General features: G+C 33.7%; 4 pseudogenes; 2 read left to right on the top strand and 2 right to left on the bottom strand.

Moving 5' to 3' along the window:
• Positions 1-255: 255 nt before the first annotated feature.
• Positions 256-1,788, bottom strand: LOC124895900 (annotated as a pseudogene).
• Positions 1,789-2,827: 1,039 nt separating this feature from the next.
• On the bottom strand, positions 2,828-4,278 carry LOC124895902 (annotated as a pseudogene).
• Positions 4,279-5,069: 791 nt separating this feature from the next.
• Positions 5,070-6,567, top strand: LOC124895901 (annotated as a pseudogene).
• Positions 6,568-7,507: 940 nt separating this feature from the next.
• Positions 7,508-8,035, top strand: part of LOC124896207 — a 3,144-nt pseudogene continuing 2,616 nt past the window's right edge.

The following is an 8,035-nucleotide window of genomic DNA, read 5'->3' as shown; positions in this document are numbered from 1 at the left end:
GACAAGAAGAAATTCATTTTATTTTCCTAATTTCATGAAAGGAAGAACTCACTCTTGGTGAGAAAGGCTTCTTGATTCGTAATCAGGAATATAGGTGAAAAAAGAGTTATCCTTAACTTTAGTTTTGATTCTTTCTACAATTAGATCTCTTATCACCAAAGAAAGGGTCATTATTATCTTATTTACTTTGATTCCGATAAACTAACTACTTTTTTGCTACAAAAACAAATAAAATAAAACAATGGCCTTAGTGCTCTACTTGATTTTGCTTGAATTTTGATTCAAAGGAAAAAAGGCGTGGAGCTTAAATAACTCACTCAGAACGCTTTTTAAAAGATTAAGTGGTACAATTAGGTCAAATAAACCCTTCTGGAATAAGTATTCAGCTGCTTGTGAACCTTCGGGTACTGTTTTATTCAATATTTGTTCAATTACTTTTTTACCTGCAAATGCAATGTAGGTAATGGGTTCGGCAATAATAATATCCCCCAACATACCAAAAATAGCTGTCGGAGATGTAAGGATTGATACATAAAATATTTTTTATTTAATTGAAAATCATATAAAGCAGACGATATTTTAGCCATTTGCATCAAGCTCAAACTTCCTTCCTGCATGCGCTCCCCCCCCCTAGAAGCACACACTATAATAAGAGGTAAAATTTGATTGGCAGCGTGTTCAATCAAATGGGTGATTTTCTCTCCGATACGGATCCCATACTACCCCCCATAAACTGAAAATCCATAACCCCAATTGCTATGAAAATGCCGTTTAGTTGGCCTATGTCTATTTGAACAACCTCGGTTAATCCTGTATTTCTTTTATAAGAATCAATACAATCTTTATAAGACTCCTATTCCGAATGAAATTCAATTGGATCTAGAGAGACCATGTCTTCATTCATAGGATCCCAAGTACTCGGATCGATCAAAAGTTCAATTCTATCCGAACTACTCATTTTCAAATGATATCCATATTGTTCACAAATATTTATTTTTGATTTAAAAAATTTCTTATAATTTAATCCATAACAATTCTCACATTGAACCCACAAATGCCTGTATTTTTGAGTTACCTCGAGATCATTAGAACTTTCTCTTATAGTTAAATCACTGCCCTTAGAACTTTCTCTTATAGTTAAACCACTGCCCTTTGTGTGAGTTTGTATGCTGGAACCCTCGTTTTCACTACTATTTTTACTTTCACCACCACAAACTACCCTATAAATGTAACTGTCACTGTAATTCTCACTACCACTTATAATGGAAGTATCTATACAGATTTGAGACTGCAGATAATTATTAATGCAACTATTAATGTGATTATTCCAACTATATTGAGTATCATACATGTAAGAATTATTATAGGGATCTTCGCCCCTAAATCCATTATTCAGGTAACTCAAGCTTTGATAACTATAAAAAGAACTTTCTAGTTCACTCAGAAAAGAATGGTCGTTGTCAATCTCAAAAATTTGATTTTCAGTATCAAAATAGATGGAATAACTGTCTCCATTCCTATCACTAACTACAAAAGTGTCATCAGAGATGAAATTTTGAATGTCTTTAACGCTGAATAAATAATCAACATTACTGCAACTAGGAATATTTTTCACTTTTTGATTTGGATCTTCACTGGTATTTTCAATAGGACCAAGACTGCCCATTGATTTATTTAGCCCACACCGGTGTTCGAACTCCTTCTTAAACAACATCGAATTAAACCACCATCTTTCCATAGAGTTTTGTTGCCTCTATTTGCATGAAAATACAATAGATGAATAGTCATTCACTATAAAGTTATTTATTTGAATATCTTATTTCCTATCAGACTAAGCATAGAAATTCAATAACTAGGATTATTAGTGAGTATTGAAAAATAGTTCTGAAACTATGGGAATACTTCACTATATATTAATATGTCGAAACCCCTTTTATTATTAAAAATAATATAAATTTATTATTAAAATTATTAAAAATAATATAAATATAATAATATAATTTTTGATAAAGGGCGGCTTCTCCTATGTCGTGTCAAATTCGCAACGAAAAAAAGAGATTTGTCCTCTCCTATAAAGAAATCAAATTTTTTTCTTAAAATCTCATCAAATACTAATATCTAATCACTAACTAATCTAAAATCTAATAAAATAATACTCCCTCCATTTAAAAAAGAATGACCCACTTTCTATTTTAGTCCGTTTTAAAAAGAATGACCTCTTTCCCTTTTTAGCAACTTTTTAATTCTAACTTTCCACATGGCATATTTAAGACCACAATATTGAAGGGCATTTTGATACATTTGATATATCTTTAATTTAAGACCACAAGATTCAAAAGTCTTTTGTATTTTCTTAAACTTTGTGCCAAGTCAAATAGGTCATTCTTTTTGAAACGGAGGGAGTAAGTAGAAGCTTCCATTTCAACACGGAACAGAACAAGGCGGATAATATATAGGATGGGTAGAAAGAGTTGTGCTACCTGGCTTGATTCAGAGAGACTACAAACTACAGGATAGAAAAAAATATACCAATCCTAAGAATCCGTAGGATTTATTGTGGATCCAAGACAAAAATAGAAAGATTTGAGTCTTAAATTTTTATTTAGTTTTCTAGATTTTGTATTTCAAATCTTGTATATCTAGGTAAGTATACACTTAGTCAAAATATATGACTAGAATTTTTGTTGTATTCGGCTCAATCCTTTTTGTAAAAGATTGGGCCGAGTTTAATTGCAATTCAATTAAGAGAACGGAGGATAATTATTTGAGTTCTTTCTCCTTATCCTTCATTATTTATTTATAATTTATCTACTAATGTCTACTATTTTTACTTATCCAAAATGTCCACTACTGCAAAATTAAATACAATCTCTTTCCATACCTCACAAGCAACAGCTAGTTTCAGGCTACATTTGGAAGCCTCGCGAATAATCTCATTACCTTCCCGAGCAAGACCGCGTCCTTTTTTATGAGCTTTTACACATATTTCTAGAGCTACTCGATTAGCTATGTCACCTGGAACATTACCCCAAGGATGTCCTAAAGTTCCTCCACCAAACTATAGTACGAAATCATCCTCAAAGATCTCGGTTAGATCAGGCATATGCCAAATATGAATACCTTCTGAAGCCACAGGCAGAACACCTGGTAAAGAGACCCAATCTTGAGTGAAATAAATACCGTGACTTATCTTGTTCAACAAAATCATCATGCAATATATCAACAAAGCCCAAAGTTATGTCTCTTTCACCTTCAAGTTAACCTACTACGGTACCAGAGTGAATATGATATCCACCAGACATACATAACGCTTTTGATAATACCCAAAAGTGCATACCATGATTCTTTTGTCTATCAATAACTGCAGGCATTACACAGTGGATGTGAAGAAGTAGACCATTATCTCGACAATAATGAGCCAAGCTAGTATTTACGGTGAATCCCCCCGTTAAGTAGTCATGCATTATGATCGAAACGACTAATTCTCTAGCAAATACAGCTCTTTTGATCATTTCTTCGTATGTACCTGCAGTAGAATTCAAGTAATGCCCTTTGGTTTCACCTATTTTAGTCTGTCCTTTATAAAGTGATTTAGCATAAAATAAGAAACGATCTTTCCAATGCATAAATGGTTGTGAGTTCACGTTCTTATCATCTTTGGTAAAATCAAGTCCGCTGCAAAGACATTCATAAACAGCTCTACCATAGTTTTTAGCAGATAACCACAATTTAGGTTTAATAGTACATCCCAATAGGGGAGGACCGTACTTGTTTAATTTATCTCTTTCAACTTGGATCCCATAAGGCAGACCTTGGAAAGGTTTAATATAAGTAGGATAGACTCGTAGATCTTCCAGACGTAGAGCGCCGCAGGTCTTTGAACTCAAAGACATTACCTACAATGGAAGTAAACATGTTAGTAACGGAACCTTCTTCAAAAAGGTCTAAAGGGTAAGCTACATAAGCAATATATTGATCTTTTTCTCCAACAACATGCTCGATGTGGTAGAATCGCCCTTTTTAACGATCAAGACTAGTAAGTCTATCGGTCCATATAGTTGTCCATTTATCAGTAGAAGATTCACAAGCTACCGCAGCCCCTACTTCTTCAGATGGAACTCCAGGTTGAGGAGTTACTCAGAATGCTGCCAATATATTAGTATCCTTGCTTTGGTACTCAGGAGTATAATAATTCAATTTGTACTCTTTAACACCAGCTTTGAATCCAACCCTTGCTTTAGTCTCTGTTTGTGGTGACATAAATCCCCTACAACTCATGAATTAAGAATTCTCACAACAACAAGGTCTACTCGACACAAATTCCGCATTAATGAAACTTTTCATAGGAATGTTTTAGAAAATTTCCAACTAATACTAATATTATCAATTAATCAGAATCGTTGATTATTAGACCATGGTATTTGATTTGCCAAATACATCATTATTGTATACTCTTTTATATATATAGCGCAACCTAATTTTTATTTTTTACCTTTTTTTGAAATGGAAATACCTAACTAACCTAAATAATAAGAACTTCCCCCTTAACAGTGGTATATGTTGTATATGTAAATCCTAAATGTGAAAATATATGGAATTCTGCTATGAAAGGATTAAAAAGAAAGAAAAATGCAAAGAAAATAATAGGCTAAGCATAAATCAATATGCAGAAATTTAACTAAAAAATAAATAAGAAAAATAAGAAGAGGAGCCCATTAGATCCAAATAATGAATCGTAATAGAAATATAAAATAAAGTGCAGGTTCGAATTCCATAGACTAGATAGTATGGATGGGATTGTCTATAATGATAGACAAATGAAAAACTTTCTCAAGACTCTGATTCATCCACTTTAGATTTTTAAATTAAAATAGGTTGGGTGAACTTGCAAATTAACTCAATCTCATTGAATAAGTAAACAATTGAATTGGTTCAATTGCATGGTGCCAATGAAATCGAGTGCTAATTTCCATTTTATTGAATTAACTGATCGACGTGCTAACGGACATTTACTTTGAATTCAATAATTTTTTAAAAAACATTTTGACATATTTATTTATTTTATTATTATGAGAATCAATCCTACTACTTCTGGTTTTAGGGTTTCCACGCTTGAAAAAAAAACCTGGGGCATGTCGTCCAAATCATCGGTCCGATACTAGATGTATCCTTTACCCAGGGAAAGATGCCGAATATTTATAACGCTCTCGTAGTTCTATGTTGAGATAGTGTTGGTCAACCAATTAATGAGGCTTGTGAGGTACAATAATTATTAGGAAATAATCGAGTTAGAGCTGTACCTATGAGTTTTACAGACGGTTTAACGAGAGGAATAGAAGTGATTGACACAGGAGCTCCTATAAGTGTTCCAGTCAGGGGAGCAACTCTGGGATGAATTTTTAACATTCTCGAAGAGCCTGTTGATAATTAAGGGCCTGTAGATACTAGTACAACATCTCCTATTCATATATCTGTGCCCTCCTTTATACAATTGGATACAGAGTAATCTTTTTTTGAAACAGGAATTAAAGTAGTAGATCTTTTAGCCCCTTATCGCCGTGGAGGAAAAATCGGACTATTCGGGGGGAGCTGGAGTTGGTAAAATAGTACTCATATGGAATTGATTAACAATATTGCACAGCTCATGGGGGCATATCCATATTTGGTGGAGTGGGTGAACGTACTCGGGAAGGAAATAATCTTTACATGGAAATGAAAGAATCTGGAGTGATTAATGAAGAAAATATTGCAGAATCAAAAGTGGCCCTAGTTTATGGTCAGATGAATGAACCACTAGGAGCTCGTATGAGAGTTAGTTTGACTGCCCTAACTATGGCAGAATATTTCCGAGATGTTAATAAGCCAGACGTACTTCTATTTATTAAAAATATCTTCCATTTCGTCCAAGCAAGATTCGAAGTATCGACCTTTTTGGTAGAATGCCTTCCGCTGTGGGTTATCAACTGACCCTAAGTACTGAAATGGGTTCTTTATAAGAAATAATTACTTCTACCAAAGAAGGGTCCATAACCTCTATTCAAGTAATTTATGTACCCATAGATGATTTGACCGACCCTGCTCCTGCTTTGACATTTGTACATTTAGATGCTACTATCGTACTATCAAGAGGATTAGCTGCCAAAGGTATTTATTAAGAATTAGATCCTTTAGATTTAACGTCAACCATGCTTCAACCTCAGATCGTAGGTGTGGAACATTACGAATCCGCCCAATGAGTTAAGCAAACTTTACAACGTTACAAAGAACTTCAGGACATTATAGCTATCCTTAGATTGGATAAATTATCCGAAGAGGATCATTTACTCATAGAAAGAGTGCAAAAATTGAGCGTTTCTTATCACAACCCTTTGTCGTAGCAGAAGTATTCACCGGTTCTCCAGGGAAATATGTTGGTCTAGCAGAAACAATTTAAGGATTTCAATTGATCTTTTCCAGAGAGTTAGATGGTCTTTCTGAACAGGCCTTTTATTTGGTAGGTAATATCGATGAAGCTACCACGAAGGCTATGAACTTAGAAATGGAGAGTAATTTGAAGAAATGACCTTAAATCTTAGTGTACTAACGCCTAATCGAATTTCTTGGGATTCAGAAGTGGAAGAAATAGTGTTATCTACTAATAGTGGTCAAATTGGCATATTATCAAATCAATCCCCTATTGCCACAGCTGTAGATATAGGGATTTTGCAAAAACACCTTAACAACTAATGGTTAACGATGGCTCTGATGGGTGGTTTTGCTTGAATAGGCAATAATGAGATCAGTATTTTAGTAAATGATGTGGAGAAGGGTAGTGACATTGATCCACAAGAATCTCAGTAAACTCTTGAAATAGCAAAAGCTAATGTGAAAAACACTGAAGAAAAGAGACAAAAAATTAAGGAAAATCTAGCTCTCCGACGAGCTAAAACACGGGTGGAGGCTATCAATCTAATTTCATAACTAGTTAGTACGTTCGAATAATAAAAATAAGTTCTCTTTCTAATTCTATTTAGATTCTGTCGGGTGAATATAATCAAATACAATCAAATAGAAGTCAATTCTGATGCAAAAATTCAAATTTAAAAATGAAATAGAAAAGATACAAAATCAAAAAATAAATATCACTAAAGGTGGGTCGTAAGCCTTATTAGATACCATTGACTCTGGTATCTAATAAGTTTTACCTACTATTGGATTTGAACCAATGACTCCCGCCGTATGAAAGCAGTACTCTAACCACTGAGTTAAGTAGGTCATTAATCATTCCAAAGAGAACCAAACGAAACCCATCTTGTTGATGGATTATAAATATCATATTACTTATAAGAAATACTAATCTAATAATCAATACTAATCTAAGGAATACCACTCAAAGAGATCAAAGATTGTTGATGTTGGATCATGGAATATTTTTCTTGACAAGAATTTATCTACATAATAAAATATGTATCACAAGCACTAAGGTTTATAGCTCAGTTGGTAGAGCATCTTATTTACACGTGCACCAATGTTTTTCAAGGGAGTTCATCATACAATCAGAAAAATCGATCTTGTTGAGAAATTGATGTCTTACTCCATAACTTTGAGAGAACCATAGCCTGACAAAGGGTTCGGTCCAATTTGGATGTCTATTTAAGAGGTGCCAAACAGGCCCTATCATTGATTTGAGATCTTGATAAGGTGAATACCCAGTCTATTCAATGCTAGGCATAATGAGTATAAGGACCTCAAAAAATATTATTTTCAATTATTTATGGAAACATATCAATTGGTCGAACCCTTGATAAAGGAAAGAGATGTTATGTATGAATCATTCACATATTCTTCTGAATTATATGTATCCGCGGGATTAATTTGGAAAAATAGTAAGGAAATACAAGAATAAATAGTTTTTATTGGAAACATTCCTCTTATGAACTCCCTGGGAACTTCTATAGTCGATGGAATATATAGAATTGTGATAAATCAATTTTTTAAAGTCCCGGTATTTATTACCTATCAGAATTGGACCATAACGGGATTTTGGTCTATAGCG

Source organism: Capsicum annuum, chromosome 2 (genome assembly GCF_002878395.1).
Source record: "Capsicum annuum cultivar UCD-10X-F1 chromosome 2, UCD10Xv1.1, whole genome shotgun sequence".
NCBI lineage: Eukaryota > Viridiplantae > Streptophyta > Magnoliopsida > Solanales > Solanaceae > Capsicum > Capsicum annuum.
This window is presented reverse-complemented; position numbering and strand designations above follow the sequence as displayed.